This window comes from Protopterus annectens, chromosome 6.part0 (assembly GCF_019279795.1).
Source record: "Protopterus annectens isolate FY-2018-M chromosome 6.part0, PAN1.0, whole genome shotgun sequence".
Classification (NCBI taxonomy): Eukaryota; Metazoa; Chordata; order Ceratodontiformes; family Protopteridae; genus Protopterus; species Protopterus annectens.
Window position 1 is genome coordinate 1,625,144,681 of NC_056737.1, and position 21,810 is coordinate 1,625,166,490.

General features: G+C 45.0%; 1 protein-coding gene across 1 annotated transcript in view; it reads left to right on the plus strand.

Moving 5' to 3' along the window:
* The window catches only part of DNAH7 (dynein axonemal heavy chain 7), a 4,771,155-nt gene that overhangs the window by 1,533,879 nt on the left and 3,215,466 nt on the right, over positions 1-21,810 (plus strand). The window lies entirely within an intron of this gene.

Genomic DNA, 21,810 nt, shown 5'->3' on the forward strand with positions numbered 1-21,810 from the left:
AGAAAGACTCCTGTTTCTTCGGAGCCGGAGCTTTCTCTGCCTAGAGGTCGAGATGCCTTCGAGGTCATGCGGAGTGTGTTGTCCCCCGAAACAGCTCTACTGCCAGCTTCATCAGCCCCCCCCCCCCGTGGTGTCTGTTCCAACCGCTACTCCTCCTTCAGACCACAAGCATAGGGAACCTATGCCCCAGGACACCCCATTGGGTGACCCCTCTTCTTCCGAAGCTTCCCCTGATCACTCGGAGCCTCCCCAGAAGAAGTGCAACAGGAAGCACATAGAGACACCCCTGAGTCTGTCACTTCAAATACAGACATGGATGAATCGGAAGGGTCCCCAAGGTCCGCCTCTGAAGATGTTTCCTTTTCGGACATCCTTGAAATGTTTAGACAGAGGAGGGACTAGACTTCCCTAGCCCCTACCTAGGATGAGTCTGTATACCTGGACGCATTTGGTTCCCGACCTTCCACCTCCTGGGTATCTCCTCCTTTCGATCCACTCATGTCTGTAGTGGCTCGAAAGGCTTGGTCAGCTCCAGATTCTGTGGAACCTACTCCAAGGAGACCAAACAAATTTATTACAGCCCCCCAGAACAAGCAATTCCTCTCCAAAGGTGTGCCCGTTGATGCCATGGTGGTAGCAGCAGCCACCAAGAAAGAGCAGAAACCTCTTCATCTGTTCATCCACTGAACAAAGAGTCTCAGACGATGGACAGATATGGAAAGCGAATGTTTGCTTCAGTGGCCTTTTCAATGAGATCCCTGAATTATCTATGCCATTTTACATGTCTTCAGAGGGATCTCCTGAAAGAGCTTGGAGATACCCTTCAAGATCCTACAGCTGAGGGAGCATCAGCCAAAGTAGCTTCTCAGCTTGCGACTCTTAATTCCATAGTCAACTCCTCCATGAGGCTGATTTCCTATGCAGCCGATGGAGCGAGCAGAGCTGCAGGGACAGGCGTGGCTCTCAGGAAACATGCTTGGATGCAGCTGTGTCAGTTTGCGGAACCCTTTTGAGCGTCCTTCACCAGTACTCCCTTTGATGGCTCCTTTCTCTTTGGGCCTCAGGTGAAAGACACGTTGACCAGGTGTGAGCAGGAAGGCAAGACTCTCTCTGTCATGGGGGTCCATTTTTCCACTCCTTCCAGACCTTATCTCAAGGGTCAGAAGAGCAGAAAGATGTGGTTCCGAAAATCCCAGGGACCCTTGCCTGACACACGTGGTGATTTTCCCCCAGGGGCAGAGGGGGAAACAACAATAACAGACGGCACCCTCATGGCAGAGGGGGACTGCAAAACCAGGGTGACAGAGAAACCCTCTCTGCCAAACCCATCCAGCATCCCTGAAGGGTTGCCCGACTGCTCACCTCTGGAGGCAGTCAGGGGAAGACTTTCACTGTTCCCAAAAGCCTGGCAAAATATAACAAGAGACAGATGGGTACTATCCATCATATCCAGAGGTTACAAAATTCCCTTCCATCAATCCCCCATAGAATCAAAAAAGCCTATCCCAGATGTCCCACTCAGTCTAAGGGATCATGCAGTCACAGAAGTTTCAAGACTGCTAGAAAAAAAAGCCATTCAAGAACTCTCCGCAGACCAACTAGGATCTGGAACTTACTCAAGATTCTTTTTAGTACCAAAAAAGACAGGGGACTGGAGACCAGTACTGGATCTCAGCAGATTGAACAAATCTGTACAAAAAGAAAAGTTCTGGATGGTGACACTGCAGTCCATTTTCCCTTTTCTGGGTCATGACAATTGGATGTGCTCGATAGATCTTCAGGATGCGTACTACCATATCAAGATGGACAGACGCTCCAGGAGATTTCTTCGCTTCCAGGTAGGGGACAGTCATTACCAGTTCAGAGCTCTGCCCTTTGGTCTCACCTCAGCCCCCAGGGTGTTCACCAAGTGTATGGCAGTAGTCATGGCTCACCTGAGGCATCAAGGATTCCAGGTGTTTCCCTATCTAGACAACTGGCTCCTGACTGCTACCACCAGGCATCAACTCTTAGAGGCATGGGATTATACAATCACATCACGCACCCAACTAGGCATTACAGTAAATTTCAAAAAAATTGCCTTGTTGCCCTGTCAGTCTATCACATACATAGGAGCAGAATTAAACACAAAAGAAATGTTTGCAAGATTACTACAGGAAAGAGTTTCCACTATTCGTCAACAAGTGTTAATTCTAATGCAGAACAAAAGGGTTCAAGTCAAACATGTCCTCTAAGCTCTAGGCTCCATGGCAGCTGCCATTCTTCTTGTCCCATTGGTGCATTTCCACATGAGAATCCTTCAGTGACTTCTTTTCACGCAGTGGTCTTTCCAGGAACTACCCATGTCTCACATGATCCTGATCACAGAAACATGCAAAAGGCACCTTTCTTGGTGGATGGTCTCCCCACTAGTACTTCAGGGCAGACCTTTCATACAACCCCCTCTGGTAGCCAAAGTGACCACGGATGCCTCCCTGATTGGGGGGGGGGGGGCATTATCTAGGCAGGACAGTCCAAGGCACTTGGCAACCTCACATCTGCATCCATCTGTACAAATCTGTACCATCTGCATGTCAATGTCCTAGAAATGAGAGCAGTTCTCCTAGCGTTGCAAGCCCTTCAAGACTCTCTTCCTTCTGGGACCATTGCTATCCAAATGGACCACGTCAGTGGTGTGGTACATCAGTAAATGGGGCGGGACCAGGTCTTACCCTTGTGTCGAGAAACACTCAGACTGTGGCAATGGGCGATTTCCTCCCAACGTTTTCTGATAGCAATGCACATCCCTGGGAAATCCAACGTTATAGTGGACAGGCTCAGCAGAGCTATCCTCATGCCTCATGAGTGGTCTCATAATCAGGAAGTTGCGTATCTTATCTTCTGCAAATGAGGACAGCCTTGCTACGACCTATTTGCCACTCCTCTCAACAACAAATGCAGCAGCTACTTCTCCCTACTTCCTCTTCCAGGTCATATACCCAGAGATGCTCTAATCCATGATTGGCATCAGGGGCTCCTTTACGCTTTTCCCCATTTTCCCCTAATTCCAAGACTCATCCAGAAAGCAAAATCGTTGCGTTGCAAAATGATCCTTATTGCCCCATATTGGCCTCGACAAATATGGTTCCCGTTCCTACACCTCCACCTTCTGGATCAACCTTGGATTCTGGACCCAGTTCCAGATCTTCTGATTCACCAATCAGGCAGGTTGCACCAATCCCTTCAAACTCTCCAGCTCACAGCTTGGTTACTTCCACTTCCAGCCTTAGCCAGGCTTTCCAGTATCTTCCCAGCAGTCCGTGATATTATTGTTTCCTCACATAAGTCTACTACGAGGAAAATGTATGCTAGTAAATGGAAACTATTTTCTTACTGGGCAGAATCTAGAAATTTGGATCCTTTCTCAGCCCCAGTCCATGAAATTCTTAAATTTTTAGCACAGCTTTTTCAGTCTGGCATGGCTTCTGCTACCATTAGAGTACAACTAGCTGCCATTTCTAATTTTCATATAGGTACGTTTAATTTTAGCATAATGTCTCATAAGCTCTGCAAAGCCTTTATGAAAGGAACATCTCTTTTTAGACCCCCAGTTAGAGATCCTCCCCCTCCTTGGGATCTCAATTTAGTTTTAGCCTCCTTAATTTTTCCTCCCTTTGAGCCAGCAGCATCATGCTCTTTAAAATTTCTTTCTTGGAAGACACTTTTTCTGGTTGCTATCACTTCAGCTAGATGTGTCTCAGAACTTCAAGTACTGTGTGTTCATCGTCCTTACCTGGTGTTTCACAAGGACAGAGTTTCTCTGAGGACCAATCCATCCTTTATTCCTAAAGTCTGCTCACAGAACAATTTAAATCAATCCATAGATCTCCCAGTTTTCTTTCCTAATCACAGCAACAAGGCAGAATACAAGCTCCACCAACTGGATGTACACAGACAATTGCGTTTTTACCTCCATAGAACTAAGAATGTCAGACCAGTTATTTCTTTCTTATGCTTTCAACAAACAAGGCCTTCCAGTTTCTAAAGTGACCTTATCCAGATAATTATCTGATACTATTGCCTTTATTTATCAGTTATGAAATAAAGAGCTACCAGCTAAATCAAAAGGTCATTCCACTAGAGCATTAGCCACCTCTGTAGCTTTTCAGTCTAGGTTGCCCATAGACTCAATCTGTGCAGCTGCCACTTAGGCAAACCCCCACACTTTTATCTCATTACAAGGTAGATATGGTCTCCCGGAGCAGAGCTTCCTTTGGTTCTGCTGTTCTGAAGAGTTTGTTCCAATGAGCCACCCAGGATTTTAGGTGCTAGGGATGCTGTCCCGAACAGCAAGAATGAAGGCGAGATGGACAACTTAACATAAAGAAGTTATGTACCTACCATAATGTTCCATGTTAGTGGTCTTCATCTCATCTTCCTTCTTGTGTCCCTCCCTCCTTCCCCCTTCCTAGAGGATTGTGAGGAGTTCCCTTTTGTTTTCACTTGCTGAGTATCTTTTATTACTTCACATGCCAGGTAATTTATAACTCTTTCCTTGTTTAGGTGTATTGGACAACCAGTTTTTAGTAACTGGTTACTCTACTTATGTCTACTGTGTGCTATCACAAACGAGATCTGGGTAGCTGATCCTGGGCATGCTGGGATAAGAGGTAGCCTCGAGCCAGTAAACAGCTCTCAAGCTATAGAAGATGGCCGAGTCGGAGCCTAGGATCTGCTCCGAACCCCAAACAGCAAGAAGGAAGGTGAGATGAAGACAACTAACATAGAACGTTGTGGTAGGTACATAACTTCTTTTTCCTGGGGATTCCAACGTGATTGCAGACAAACTGAGCAGATGCATTCTGTTGCCTCATGAGTGGTCCCTCAACCCTGTCATAGCAGTGAATATCTTCAGTCGCTGGGGCCAGCCTTGCTGTGATCTATTCGCATCCTCCGCAAATCACAAATGCAGCAGCTACTTTGCCCTTGGAGTCCCCGAGGGTTTGCTCTAGTACACGATTGGCCCACGGGACTTCTTTATGCCTTCCTTTCCCTTCCTTTCCCTTCCTCTGATCCCACAATTACTAAAGAAGTCTCAAACTGACAACGTGGTTCCTCCATTTCCAGTAATTGCCAGACAAAATAATCTATCCTCCCCTGTACGTAACATTCTTCTATCTTCCTATAAACCATCCACCAGGAAACTTTATCTCAGTAAGTGGAAAAGATTCATAATTTGGTCTTGAGAGAAGGGAATAGACCCCTTTTCAGCTTTGCCTTCTGTACTGGACTATTTACCAAATCTCTTCTATTCGGGAGCGGCAGCTTTCAACTATTCAAATTCACCTGGCTGCTATCTCTAACTTCCACAATGGTTTCCAGGACTCATCCTTGATTTCTCACCATCTCTGTAAAACCTTTTTGAAAGGTGTCACACACATTAGACTACCCTTCAAAGAGCTAATCGAACCTTGGAATTTGACACTAGTTCTACAACCCTTGACTCGTCCCCCTTTTGAACCTGCTACCACTTGCGATATAAAATTTTTATCCTGGAAAACCTTATTCTTGATAGCTATTACCTCATCAAGGCGAATGTCTCAATTACAGGCCTTGTGCATAAAACGTCTTTACATGGTTTTCCATAAAGACAGAGCATCACCACTGGCTAATCCCACCTTCTTACCTAAGGTTATTTCAGATTTGACCATTAATCAAACAATTGACCTGCCAGTCTTTTTTCCAAATTTTTCTAACAAAGGAGAATATTCCCTGCATTTACTTGATGTGCATAGACCATTGTGATTCTACTTGGACAAGACTAAATTACTACGAAATCTGACCAATTATCTGTATCCTTCTCAGGACCAAAATTGGGAAAATCTGTTTCCAAAATGACTCTTTCTAAATGGTTGAGAGATTGCATTTGCTTTATCTACCAACAGAACAAAGTTCTTCTACCAACTATGGTCAACCTGCATTCAGTCAGATCATTTGCGACATCTGTTGCCGTTCATGCAAGAGCTTCCATGGATGACATTTGTGCAGCAGCAACATAAGCTACCCCTCATACCTTTATTACTCATTACAAATTGGATTTGATCTCCAGGGGGAGAGCCTCCTTTAGTTCAGTGGTGCTCAGGAATATCCTTCCATAGGGCCTCCCAGGAAATAAAGTAGCTTGGTACTCTGTCCCATCACTAAAGAATGAATGAAGATTAACAGTATCAGATAAAGAAGTTATGTTCTTACCATAACGTTCCATCTGTGTTGTTGATCTTCATTCATTCATTACATCCCACCCGCCATCTCCCTCCGAAAGATTCCTGGAGGTTCGGATTTGATCCTACCTTGTGATAGGGAATTTGCTCAGATAAAGCCTCCACTTTCTTTCTTTTTCTTATGGGCAAACTCAATCTGAGGAGATAGAGAGGGGGACACTATGGGTAAGCTTAGTTCGAGAGTTTTTTGGCTGGCGAGGGCTTGTTGTAACAGCCGACTTGGTTCAGAGGATGGAAACGATACCCATCAGTAATGAATGAATGAAGATCAACAACACAGATGGAAAATTATGGTAAGAATATAGCTTCTTTTTTTCTGTCATTGTGCAGAGTTGCTTTCTGAAAGAAATTCACAATAACATTTTCAAAGTTTTTGAGATGGGACCATACTTTTGTTAACATGAATCATAATGGCAGTTTTTGGACAAGAGCTACAAATATGACTTTAATCTAATGGTTAGAAAGCACCACCCACATGGCGTCTTTGTATTCTCACCTCTCAACCACATCTCCTGTAAAATGACAGAATTGAGGAGTTACTTAGTCCTGCTGTTAACACTGTCTTCCACTTTGGGACACAGTTTGCTACACAGTCTGCCAGTTTCATGTGCTAAAATAAACACTTTTTTTGTTGTTTTGAACTCATAAGAGACCTATAACCACTTTGAGTATCCCTGTTCCTCAGTATCAAGATATCATATTAGGGAAAATGTAAAATGCCTTGCCTGTCAGTGTTGCTGTCCTCTCTGAAAAAAAGAGACTTATGTTTTCTTTAACATCTTTGGGCTTCAAAAAATGCCAGAAGTGCAGCCATAAGATCTCCCTTTCAGCTTTATGTTTATTGTGTGTGTATTGTTTGGGGCCTGTACATTTACAGGAAGATTGTAGAATATGCCATGGGTTTAGTAAGAGAGCTCTTGTTGAAAGAAAAAACAAATTAATCTTAAAATGTTTGATTCCTTCCGCCTTTAGAGAGGCCAGATCTGCTCATGATAAGAGTAAAATGGATGTTTCTTCCCCTTCTTCATTGTCCTGTTTGGAGAAGAGCAAAAAGTGAAGTTTGCCAGTACCAATGTCTCTTTTGACAATGACTCCAAAGAAACCTAGATCCTCCGTTCCTAAAAGTTCCTCGGAGCCAATGGACTCTGCTTCTAAGACCTGGCACCAGATACTATTCCTGCTTCAAAAGCTTTGATGACGAAGGCTTCAGCACAAAAAACTTCAATTTCTGGCTCTTCCTCGACACTGACTACATTGGCATAGAGTATGGATGCAGTGCATAAAGATGCCTTACCTAGAACTTGTTACTTCCCATCTATTGATGCCTTTGTGGGTGAGTTACCCAAAGTTTTCCTTCAAAGGCCTAAATCACCTTCTTTCATGGCAGTCCATTCCAAAAAAGTCTTACAAAACTCGACTTGGAGAGACTGGTGAATAAAATTTTGTGGGTGAGAGGTTTTACAGGACTTCTTTGGTTCCAGTCCCTATGGACTCATGTGCCAAACCTTCATTCATCCCTTTAACTATTCCTCCTCTGAGGCATCAGAGTTTACAGCTCTGAGTCATCTGGCAGCAATTGTATCAGTTCTGGAGATCTCTATCGCTTCAGAACCAGTTATTGCCCTGAGCTCTTTAGCTCTTTCAGATCTGGAGACCTCCTGGGGCCATATCTACCCTGTTGGTTCTGAGGGGCAGGAGCCAACTCCAATTTTTTTTTGAGCTGTGCCTGCACCTTGGAGCACTGATGTTGTTTAGTTCAGCTCTGGCTTCTGTCTCGGGGACTGTTTCCTCAGAGCATGGAGTGACCTCAGTTCTGAGGCAGTCTCCCTTGGTTTCAGGCTCCCTTCCCTCATTGGGGGGTACCTGCCTTTGAGGCAATAGAGAGGGTTTTGTCTTTCACAGTGACTCATTCAATTTTTTCTTCCTCTGAGCAGCTGCAGTCCTCATATCCAGTTATTGACCTGTCTCTCCACTGGGACAGCAAGCATTGAAACCTCAAGAATCCCTGGTACAGATTCTGTCCTCTTCTGATACCTCTCCAGAATCCCTGGTACAGATTCTGTCCTCTTCTGATACCTCTCCAGACTTATCCCCCTGAGAAGGTTCCTCAGAAGAAGAAGTGCAAGAGGAAGTACTTAGATTTCCCAAGGAATCAGTCATGGAGGACACTGATTTTGATGAAGGGGAGAGGTCCCCCAAGGTCACCCCCTGATGATGTCTCCTTTGGAGACATTCTGGAAATTTTGAAACAGAGGGGTGACTGAAAGTCCCCAAAACCCTTCTTTGGAGGAATCACTTTTCCTGCAGGCTTTCGGTACTCACCTGTCTACCTCTTGGGTAATTCTTCCTGCTGACTAACTCATTCAGTTGATTTCTCAATAGGCGTGGAAGGCTCCAGACACCTTCAAGAGACTGGACAAAATTTTATCTGCACCTGAGGATAAACAATTCTGGGCTAAAGGTTTAGCAGTAGATGCCATGGTCATAGTGGCCACCATACTAATAACTCTAAAACAAATAGGAAGCTGAGAAAGGTACAAGAACTATTTGGAAAACCATAAAACTTAAACAGTTTATTAATCAAACCTCGATAAGTGTTTTCACCTCCAAAGTTCCTTTTCTAGGACTCTGAGAAGTAGTGGAAAGATGTGGTTCAAGAAATCGCAAGGGTCTTTCCAAGACACATGTGGTGCCAGTTCTTCCAGAGGCATGTGGTGCCAGTTCTCCCAGGGGCAGATGGGGGAACTACAATGGAATATGTCATCCACATAGCAGAGGTGGTCTGCAGAACCAGGGATTCAGGGATTCCTTTCTGGATAAGCCCTTTCATTGTTCCTGAAATGAGGCCCAATTGTCTTCCTTTGGAGGTAGTGGGGGGATGCTTATCCTTGCACCAAAAGTCTGGCTAAGTATAACAACAGATACTTGGGTAGAATGGATTATTTCCAGAGGTTATATCATGCCCTTTTCCTTTCATTCCCCATGTGCAAATAAATCCCCAGTGTTCCACCCAGTCAGAGGGAACCAGCAGTTCTGGAAATACAAAAATTAATAGAGAAGAGAGTCATCCAAAAGTCTCACCAGACCGGAGAGGATCCAGAATTTACTCAAGATTCTTTCTAGTGCCAAAAAAGACAGGGGACTGGAGGCCAATTTTGGATCCAAGTGTGTTGAACAAATCAGTTCAACAAATGAAATTCTGGATGGTCACGGTACACTCCATTCTTCTGTTTTCGGAAAAGGATGACTGGATGTGCTCGATAGATCTTCAGGATGGTTAGTACTACATAAAAATTGACAAGTGCTCCAGGGAGTTCCTCTGCTTCCAGCTGGGAGCCAGTCATTACCAATTCAGAGTGCTGGCCTTGTGATCACCAAATGTATTGGCAGTAGTAGCAGCTCACTCGAAACTGCAAGGATTCCTGGAGTTTCCATATTTGGACGACTGGCTCATTACCGCTCCAACCAGGCACTGATTAATAGAGGTAAGGGATTACATTCTCAACACCTGTGCGTACCTAAGAATAATTGTAAATCACGAAAAATCTCACTCTGACTCAGAGTTTAGAATTTATAGGGGCAGTGATGAATACGACAGTAAACATAGCATCCCTTCCTCCAGTGAGACTTCAAAAAAAATAACTCAGGATCAGAAAAAGATCTGCAGCACAAAAGTACCCACTCAACTAATTTTACAAGCTCTAGGTTTGATGGCAGTGACAATAACTCTAGTTCCCCTAGCCAGATGCCACATGAGAATTCTACAATGGCTGCTAGTATCTCAATGGCCTATACTATACCATACCAACCCGTGCTGGACCACATTCTGATCACTAATCATTGCAAGAAAGATCTAGCTTGGTGGATTCACGCCAAAGAAATTCTCCTGGGATGCCTTTTCATCCTTCCAGAACCCAAGGCCATAGTGACTGCAGAAACCTCCCAGATAGGGTGTGGGGGGAGGCATTTTCTGGGCAAGACTGTACACGGCACTTGGTCCCCCTTAGAGGCAACTTACATGTCAGTGTTTTAGAACTAAGAATGGTGCTTTTAGCATTGCGAACTTTTCAAACACCTCGTCCTGTGGAAACAATTACAATTCAAACAGACAGGCTGAACAAGGAGAAGGTCACTGTAAGCTGCCTGTCGGGTGCTAGGATCTGCCACATAACACAAGCACTCAGGTCATTCCAAAGCAAGTACAAATATGACTCCATCATTGTCAATGCTGGTGTGAATGACCTGAGACGTACCTCCCTGTACTACATGAAAAGACATAGAGGAGCTTTCTGATCATGTAGCCCAGGCCGGTATGACCCTGACCTTGAGTAGCATCTTACCCTCACCAAGAATGATGCCACAGTATAAAGACAAAATGATCAATTTTAACAATTGGCTAAAGTATTGGTGTCATTCAAAGGGGATCCAGTGTCTGTCAGCCTGGGATGACATGCTCGACAAGCCATGTTGCTTCACTAGGGATGGCTTGCACCTGTCACCCCTGGGCTTTTGAATACTGGCTAAGGCTCTTGCCACCCCCATAGTGCCTTTTTTAGGCAAGGCTCAAAAGACAAACCCACCTCCACAGAGAACACAAGGAAAAAGAAACTAAGGGTAATGCTGCTCAACGCCAGAAGTCTAAACCTCAAGATGCATGCACTTGAGGCTCTCCTCAGTATGGAGAATATCAATATCTGTGCAGTAACAGAAACCTGGTTCAAGGGTCCCAAGAGCACCCCAGCTCTACCAGGTTATACCTCATACCATGCTTTTCAGCCCCAAAACTCGGACCGAACTACAAAAGGAGGGGGGGAGTATCCATATTCATCAAAGATACCCACACCTCCAGGTTAGTGGCACTGCACGAAGCATCGGAGACCATCCATGTGCAACTAACAGTGGGCAAAACTGCCTTTCAGTTTGTAGCCTGCTACAGACCACCCTTCTAAACTCAGGAACCCCACTCAGCTTTCCTGAGAACACTGGAGAATATGAAGATCTCTCCAAACACCATTATATTGGGTGACTTCAACTACTCAAACATAGACTGGGAGCACTACTCAAGCCCCAACACCCTCGCCCAACGGTTCCTAGAATTTATAAACTCAAATGCTATGGAACAACTGGTCACCACTCCCACAAGAGGAGAAAACATATTGGACCTGATCATCACCAACATGGGGACTCTGTTCCATACCAGAGGTATACCCCTCATTGGTAAGATCTGACCATAAATTAATCTCACTGGACATCCATATCCCGACCCACCCCCAGCCAAGGAAACCACGGTGAAGAACTTCTCAAAAGCAAACTTCACACTTCTCAAAACCGAGGTGGAATCCTTCAAAGCCCCTAGGCCAGTGGAAAATATGGCCCAAACTGCAGAATCCTTTACAAACTCATTCTATGGACACCTACAGGAATGCATAAATCGTGCTATTCCAAATAAAACCAAGACTCACTCCTCCAAAGGCAGGAAGACCTGTCTGGGGGACCCCAGCCATAAATAAGCTATACAACAGAAGGAGGAAGCTACTACATGATAGAGCAAAATCCCAAAAAGGGAAGGCATCTCTGATCAGTACTAGCAAGAAACTACGATCCCTCATAAAATCATCTAAGGCCAGCTTTGAAAGAAAAATTGCACAAGACGCTAAAGATAATCACAAGGCCTTCTTTAGTTATGTCAGGAACCTGGGTGGCAACTCCCAGATATGCTCTGAGTTAGTGCAAAATGACAAAAAATACACTGAACCCACAGACATTGCCAACATCCTGGCAGACAGGTTCAGTGCAAACTTCTCCCCCCTTCCCCCCCAAAAGAGCAAATGTCTATCCCAACAGAGTGTAGCCTGCCTGACAACACAGACGCACAGATGAGAGCTGCCCTCTCCAAAGCAAAAAACACAGCATCAATGGGACCGGACGGTGTCCCGGGCTGCATCTTACACGAGCTCCAGGAAGAACTGAGCCCTCACATAAAGTCACTGTTCAATCTCAGCCTTACTACGGGATATGCACCCAAGGAATGGTGTACAGCAACAGTGGTCCCACTCCACAAAGGTGGTGCCACATTGGACCCTGGAAACTATCGCCCTATAAGCCTGACTAGCCTGGTCTGCAAAGCTATGGAGCGTATCATCATGGAACTCATAAACAAAGACATTGGGAACCTCCAACCACTGGATCCTACCCAATTTGGCTTTGTTAAGGGCAGATCTTGCCTCTTGAACCTGGTCAACTTCTTTGAAACAGTCACCAAGGCCATAGATGAAGGGAAGGTAGTCCACACAGCCTACCTGGACCTCGCAAAAGCCTTCGACACAATACCCCACTCAGGCATCATAAATAAGCTCACCAGCTTAAATATCAACCCCTATGTCGCTAGATGAGTTGCAAACTGGCTCAGGGATAGAACCAACATGGTCAGAATTGCAGGTGCCATGTCAGACTCTAAACCAGTTACAAGTGGCATCCCACAAGTCTCAGTCCTGGGACCTCTCTTGTTCAGTATATATTTCTCTGAGGTACAGGCTAACATGGGAGGATTATGGCTGACCAAGTTCGCAGATGACTGCAAACTGGGTGCCATAATCGACTCTCCGGCTGACACAAGCATCCTCCAAAAGTGTCTCTCAGAGACGGATAACTGGTGCCAGAGCCATGGCCTAAAGCTAAATGCCAAAAAGTGCATAGTCATCCCCTTTGGGAAAAACAAAGTGCCCACAAATTGCCACATAGGTGGTAATCCATTAAGTATGGAAGAAGTAATTAGGGACTCCAAGTAGATAGATAGCAATCTCTCCTTTGACAATCATGTTGCCAAAGTGGTTAGAAAGACTTTCTATATAGCCCACCTTATCACGAAAGGGTTCACATCTAGATCGAGAGGTCATTGTTCCCCTCTACTCATCACTTATCAGGCCCATAATTGAGTACAATGCCCCATTTGGGATGTACCTTACCCGACACCTGCAGCAACTGGAAAGACCCCAAAAGTATCTCACCAAGAGGATCAAGGGGCTTAAACAGATGCACTATGCAGTTCGGGTAAAGAAACTTCAGCTCTACTCAGTTGCGTACCGCCTACTCAGAGGCGATCTGTGTCTGACGTATAAAGCCATGTCCAACCCAGAATTAATGGACATGCTCCACCTCAGGAAATCCAAATCACTTAGAGCTACACACTCCAGGGACTTAAACCTCAGCACAGAAATAAATAGGACATGCTGGAGGGACAGCTTCATATCCCAGAGGCTCCCATCACTCTGGAACAAAATCCCAATCCATGTTAGGCAGAGCCCCTCAGTGACCCTCTTCAAGAGAAATCTTGACGAGTGGATGGGAGATCATAGGTTTACCCCTGGGATCTCTTCTGTGTCCCTGCTAGACAGAGGCACAGTAAACTAACCTTAAAAGGGCTATCTTCTGTGACCTACTATACAGAGGCACAGTCAACTAATCTAAAAGGGTGGTGAAAGCCAAACACACTCTGGCCAGGCTTATAAATGCTCTAGGGCAGATAGCCTAGTATCAACCTATGAACCTATATGTCAGTAGTTTGGTACATCAACAATAGGAAGGAACCAAATCTTATCCCTTTTGTCGAGAAGCACTCAGAGGATGTCACTGGGCGATGTCTTCTAACCGCTTTCTGATAGCAACACACACATTGCAGGGAGTTCCAGTGTAATAGCAAACAAACTGAACAGATGTATTCTCCAGTCTCACAAGTGGTCTCTCAGTTCAAAAGTGAAGAAAAAGATTTTCTGTCAGTGAGGCCAACCTTGCTGTGTGACCTGTTCACCTCTCCCCTAAACAACAAATGCAGCAACTACTTTACCCTAATTCCCCCTCCAGGGAAGTCTCCAAGAGAGGCTCTTCTCCACACTTGGCCCTCTGGACTGCTGTATGCCTTTCTCCCCCGATAACTCTAATTCCAGAATTCTTACAGAAGGTACTCAGGTTGAAAAGCAAAGTAATCCTCACTGCTCCCTTTTGGCCTCAACAGATATGGTTCCCCTTTCTTTGGTCTTATCAGATTCAACAACCTTGGAGTCTGGACCCAGCTCCAGACCTTCTGTCCCATCCAGACAGACTAGTTCATTCAGACATTCTGAACCTCAACCTGACAGCATGATTCCTCCAGTTACATTACTTGTCAGGCATCTTAACGTTCCTCCCCAGTACGCCAAATTCTCCTAGCTTCTCATAAACCTTCCGCCCGTATACTGTATACTAGTAAATGGAAGAGATTTACCATTTGGGCTCATGAAAGGGATATTGACCCCTTTTCTGCTTCTGTTGATAATATTTTAGACTTCTTAGTCTCTCTTTTCAATGCAGGAGCTTCTCCTATTACCATCAGAATACAGCTAGCAACGATTTCAAATTTCCTTGATGGTTTGGAAGAACATTCTCATAGACTTTGTAAGTCATTTTTAAAAGGAACACTTGCTAAAACCTCCTTTCAAAAATCCTACTCCACTCAGGGACCTAAACCTAGTGTTGCAAGCCATTGCACACATTCTTCCCTTGAACAATCTGCAGACTGCGATCTAAAGTATTTGTCATGGAAAACATTACTTTTGGTGGCAATAACCTCTGCTAGTAGGATTTTAGAAATTCAGGCCTTATCATGTAAACCGCAGTATCTAATTTTTCACAAAGAGAGTTTCCTTACAAACAAACCCCACCTTCATACCTAAAGTAGTATCAGAGTCTAATATCAATCAAACTATTAATTTGCCGGTATTCTTCCAAACCATTTGAACAGAGGTGAATACTGTTTGCATTTGCTAGATATTCCTAGCCAATTATGCTTCTGTCTTCACAGAATGAAAGACATGAGAAAATCTGACTGACTATTTGTCTCTCTTTCAAGTGCTAGGTTTTGTAAAGTAATCCGCAAGGTGACGTTAGCCAGATGGCTCAAGGATTGTATTTCCTTTATCTATGACAAGAAGAAAATTGCCTTCCCTTGGCCTGTGAAGACACATTCTACAAGATCTGTAGCCACTTCAGTAGTTTTCCAATCTAGAGCTTCAATGGATGATATATGTGCAGCTTGGGCTTTTCCCCATACCTTATTACTCATTACAAATTGGATTTGGTCTCTAGGGAAGGAGCATCCTTTGGTTCAATAGTGTTCAGAAATAGTCTTCTGTGAGTCCTCCCAAGGTGTAAGGTAGGTAGGGACTCTGTCCCATACATGAAGAATAAAATGAAAATTGACAACATCAGATAAAGAAGTTATGCAGTCACTATAACATTCCATCTCTGTTGTCCATTTTCATTTATCCTTGACTTCCTTCCCTTCCTACCCGGCCTTTGAAGACCTTTTGGTGGAATGGATAATGTACTTTTAAATTATTGTGTATTTTAAGGCATAGCAGGTATGGCTTCCATTGAGGTTTTTTCCTGTCTTATGACTTTTATATCTTTTCTGAAAACTCTATCTGAGGTAATTGGGAGAGAAGGATTATGAGTAGAGGTGAAGCTTGAGAGTTTTTGGCCTGCGCAAGCTGTAGTAATGGCTGAGTCAGTTCCAGTATCAGAAACGAACCTATATGTCAAGGATCAGTGAAAATGGACAACACAGATGGAATGTTATGGTGAGTACATAATTTCTTTTTTCTTTCACTACCTCATTAATATCATGGTTGTAACTTTTCAGAGGAAACGGCTTTTTTCACATTCTTCAAACTTTAATTCTGCACTATGAAACCATCCTTTGAAATGGACAATCTGATGTAGTAAATCTTCTTTCATTCCTTACTGATAGGACTTCAATTCCGACTTCAGAACCGACTTGGCCAGTATACAAGCTCGTGCCAGCCAAAAACTCTCAAGCCAACTCTTACCCATAGTGCCCCTGTTCTCCTTTCTCCAGATCTCATTTGCTGTGTACTTCTCAAGATGTGCCAAGCCAGCTCTCTCAGCTAAGTGATGTATTTTTTGATATCGACGCTTATGTACTCACTCTAGTCTTCATTTTTCCTCAGAATAGTTTTCTCTCTACTTCTATTCCCATTTTTTCTGTGATAATCTTTGTACCATTGTTGGTACGGCCCCTACTTTACCCTTATGGTAATCTACTATACCATCGCTGGTATTCCCTTTCCTTTAGTCTCCCTTTCTATCTATATTAAAAAAAAAAACTTTTTTTTACAGTATTGTTTTTTTCTGTTTCTGTCTTTTATTACTGTATTCTGCTGTGTCTACATTTCTCTTACTCTTCAAACATGGCTGACAAAAGAGGAATAATGGATTTCAAGCAGTGTGATAAATGTGGGCAAAGATGCCTAACTCAGACGGACATCTTTCGTAAGTTTACTGTCTTGGAGTTCCTCATCTCCAGACTCAACCTCCTTGCGAGATATATAAAAATTTTAGTTCTCGCACTCTCGTGGAGCGCAAGAACAAGCTGATTCTCAAGGGTTTATTAAAAAAAAACTTTTCGGAGCCCCTTTCTGAGGTGGAGGTCTCACCACCTCCCAGGAAAGAAAAGAAAAAGAAAAGTCACTCATTTCCTTCTTCCCCAAGCTTTACAGAACCGAAAAGCTCTCAAACTGTATTTCCTAAGATTCCCAAAATGTCTGCACCATCTACTTTGGCCCCTGAGCCCTCAACTAGCCCTATGGTGCCAAAGTTGTTGTTGGTGAAAACTACGGAACTGACCATTCTTGTACCTGCTTCGGTACCAACGGTATCTTCAGTACCAGAGACTTCATTGACACCGACTGTGACTTCCCTCATGGCTCCATCTTCGGTGCTGAAACCTGAGATTTTGCCCAGTACCAGGTACTCTCCTACTTTAGACCCTTTCTTGAGACAACAGCATAGTCCTTTTCTTGAGAGACCAGACTCATCCCCAGGAATGTCAACAAGGTCCACCAGGAGTCTTTCTGAAATAGGTTGTCGATCAACTCTTGGCAGCTAGAGGAATTCTGACCCCCTACCAAGACTTTCCTCCCATCTGGAGCCAAAGTTTACTCTACATTGACTCCAACATATCCTCCTCCAACCTCTTGGCAGACTTTGGAGTCCTTGGTACTAATGTATACCCCCGTGCCTATGCCTTTGGCTCCTGTGATGACTACTTCCTCAGTTCTGGAGCCTTCCCTCTGGATGTCGCTCCATCTGGATCCGACCCACCCTCGGGACCATGACTGGTCTGTCAGTGCCGTGACCGTTAGTTTGGTGCCAATTTTTTTCTATGGCGCCATCTACGGCTCCGGCTGGTCCAGCAGTTTCTAGTTCTCTCGGGGCTCCTATCCTGGAGGTAGGCTCATTAGGGCGGGGTGTGACCCCGATTCCAACTTTGTCCCTCTCGGATCCGGGCTCCCATCCCACATCTGGTGGGCATGCATTCCAAGTGGTGGAGAGGGTTCTTGCTTCCACAAGCATGCAGTTGGCACCTCCAGCGTCGGAACCTGACCTTTCACTCTACACTAGCATGCAGTTGACACAGCCCACTATGCAGGGACTCTGAGCACTGGAGCAGCAAGAACCCTGCTCCAGGGAACCCACTCTTCTGGGTCCTTCTTGGAAGATCCCACTGGGGAGCCACCCTGAAAGAGAACATGCAAAAGGAAGCATGTGGATTCTCCTGAGGAATCAGTCACTGAAGATAAAGATTTCAATGAGGGAAAAGGGTCTCCGCGGTCACCCCCTGATGATGTCTTATTCAGAGACGTACTTGAGATCCTAAAACAGTGGGGTGACTGGAAGCCCATCAACCCTTTTACTGAGGAATCCATATTCTTGCAAGCCTTCCATGCTCGGCCATTTACTTTCTAGGTGACCCCTCCACACACAGATAAGTTGATTAAGCTCATTGTATAGCGGGCTTGGAAGGCCCCTGACAACATTGAGCCAATTCCCTGGAGGCCTGAAAAAATTCTTTCTCCTCCAGAAGACCATCTGCAGTGGTCTAGAGGTTTGGCAGTAGACTCCATGGTTGTGGTGGCAGCCACTAAAAAAGAAATAGCGGAAGAAAGTTTGACTGTCCATTCTGTAAATAGGGAGTCCCGGACAATAGATAGACTGGGGAAGTGGACCTATGCTTTAGTGACCTTCGCCATACAGTCTCTGAACTACATGGCACATTTTACACGTCTTCAAAGGGACCTGATCACAGAACTTTCAGGTACTTCGGCTGGGGTATTGCCTGAAGAGGTGCGAGACGAGGTCGCCTCTCAGCGTGCCACCTTAGAGTCCATCTCCAACTCCTCCATGTGGTTGATAGCACACACAACTGAGGGAGCAGACAGAGCTGCCACTTCAGGCGTTGTCATGAGACATCACACCTGGATGCGACTATGTGACTTTACAGATCCCTTCAAGTCCTCCTTCATCAGTGCTCCTGTTGATGAATCCTCCTTGTTTGGCCCAAAAGTTAAGGTTACGTTAGCCAGGTGCAAAAAAGATGGAAAGACCCTATCTGCCGAGGGAATACCTTTATCAATCCCTCAACGATCCTACTCCAGTAATCAGAGGGGTGGAAAAATATGGTTCAAAAAATCCCAAAGACATTTTTGCGACATGTATGGCGACCAATCCCCCAGGGGCAGAGGGGGGAACTCATCTAGGAGACACCCCTTTCAGGGCAGAGGGGGTCCATGAAACCAGGCCTCTGGAAGCAGTTGGGGGATGTTTTTCTCTGCGCCGCTTGGCCTGGCAATCGATAACGGACTCCTTGGTGCAGAGAATAATGACCAGAGTTTACCTTATCCCATTCGACCTTTACCCCAATCCTCTAAGGTGAATCCCTGATGTCACGCCTAGTCAGAGGGATACAGCAGCACTAGAAGTTCAAAAGCTGCTAAGAAAAAGACTCATCCAATTAGACCCACCAGAACAAATAGGATCCGGATTTTACTCAAGGTTTTTTTTTAGTGCCATAAAGACGGGACTGGAGACCAATTTTAGATCTCAGCATACTGAACAAGTTTGCCAAACAAGCAAAATTCTGGATGGTCACGATTCAGTCCATTCTTCCATTTCTGGAGAAGGATGACTGGATGTGCTCTATAGATCTCCAGGATGCGTATTACCACATAAAAATGGACACACGATCCAGGAGATACCTCTGCTTCTGGCTAGGAGCCAATCATTACCAATTCCGAGTACTTCCCTTTGGTCTCTCCACATCCCCCAGAGTCTTCACCAAATGTATGGCAGTAGTAATAGCTCACCTGAGACTACAAGGATTCCGTGTGTTTCCATACCTGGATGATTGGCTCCTTACCGCCCCAACCAGGAGGCTACTGCTTCAAGCCATATCATACACTCAGAATCTGGCAGAAAACCTAGGAATCTCCATAAACTTGGACAAGTCAAAGCTGGTTCCAACTCGGAGCTTAGAGTTCATCGGAGCAAAGTTCGAAACAACTTCCTGCAGAGCTGCTCTACCTCTTCACAGACTTCAAAAACTAAGATCTCAGCATCAGATAATACTTTCTCGAACTATTGTCCCCGCTCGACAGGTCCTGCAACTGTTGGGCTCTATGGCAGCTGCAATCTCACTCTTCCCACTAGCAAGGTTTTATATGAGACTTCTTCAGTGGCTACTATCATTTCAGTGGTGTCTCTCAGCACAACCAATGTCTTACCCAATCCGCATTACAAACCGTTGCAAACAGGATCTAAGTTGATGGATAAAGCCAGAAGAGGATTTGTGGTGTTGAGCCCCCCCCAACCCAAGGCCACAGTGACCGTGGATGCTTCCCTGATGGGAGGGGGGACATTTTCAAGGAAAGATCGTCCAAGGCACTTGGTCCCCTTTAGAGGCCAATCTACATATCAATGTCCTAGAACTGAGGGCAGTGCTCTTAGCATTGCAAGAATTCCAAACAATCCTTCCATTGGGGACAATTGCTATCCAATCAGACATTCCAATCAGACAATATTTCAGTAGTCTGGTACATCAACAAGCAAGGGGGAACCAGATCCCTACCCCTTATGTCAGGAAGCCCTGAGAGTGTGGCAATGGGTGATAGCTTCTAACCGTTTTCTACTAGCAGTGCACATTCCCAGGAATTCCAGTCTCATTGCAGACAAACTGAGCAGGAGCATTATGATGCCTCAAGTGGTCTATCAACCCAGTAATAGTGACTCAGATTTTTCATCATTGGGGCCGCCCTTGCTGCATCCTCTTTGCTTCCCCCTTGAACCACAATTGCAGCAGCTTCTTCTCCCTGATCCCCCCCCCGGGGGAGTTATCAAGAGATGCTCTGACTCATGACTGGCCCCCTGGGTCTTCTGTATGCCTTCCCTCCTATTCCCCTCATCCCACAGTTCTTGAAGAAAGCACAACAGCTGAGAAGCAAGGTTATCTTCATTGCCCCCATCAAGTTTGGTTCCCCTTCCTATGGCCTCACCTGGTTCAGCACCCATGGATCCTGGACCCTGGACCCAATGCTGGGACTCTTATCTCACACACAGGGGCTGGTCCACCCCAACCTTCACAACCTCAAGCTGATGGCTTGGTTTCTTCACTTCCACTAATTGCCAGGCAAATAAACCTATCTTCCCCAGTCCAAAAGATCCTTCTGGTTTGCCATAAACCCTCCAACAGAAAACTCTGCTGCAGCAAATGGGCGAGGTTTGTTGTTTGGGCTAAACAACAAGGACTACACCCCTTCTCAATGCCAGTCTATAGGGTTTTGGAATACCTGTCGACTCTTCTCCATGCAGGAGCCTCAGCCTCAACTATTACAGTACACCTAGCAGCTATTGCCAATTTTTATAATGGTTCTAACGACTCTTCACTTATGTCCCACTGTCTTTGCAAGACTTTTATGAAAGGAGTTTTACACCTCAGACCACCTATTAAAACTGCAACTGAACCAAGGTCCATGAACCGTGGACCTTGGTCCTACAAACTTTAACTGTTCACCCTTTGGATCTTCTGCCTCATGCAACATAAAGTTCTTATCCTGGAAAACCTTATTCTTGGTAGCCATCACCTCAGCTTGAGAGTATCAGAATTGCAGGCTTTGAGTGTTAACCATCCTTGTTTGATTTTCACAGGGAAAGAGTATCCTTTCGAACTAACCCTTCCTATTTTGCCCAAGGTTATCTCAAATTCGAGCCTAAACCAGTCCATTGATTTACCAGTCTTTTTTCCAAATTTCTCTAGCAAAGGTGAATACCAGTTGCACATGCTGGATGTCCATAGGCAACTATGTTTTTATTTAGACAGAACTAAATCTTGCAGAAAGTCGGACCAGCTCTTCTTAGCTTTTTCAGGCCCCAGATTGGGCAAAGCTGTATCAAAAGTTACCTTGCCAAAATGGTTAAGAGACTGCATTAACTTTATCTATCAACTAAACAAATTAACTTTGCCTGCTACAGTTAAGGCTCATTCCACCAGGTCAGTCTCCACATCGATGGCCTTTCATTCAAGAGCTTCTATGGATGACATCTGTGCAGCGGCCACTTGGGCAACTCCATACCTTTATCATGCATTACAAATTGGATATGGCATCCAGGGGAAGAGCATCTTTTGTCTCAATGGTGCTCAGGAATATCTTTCCATAGGGCC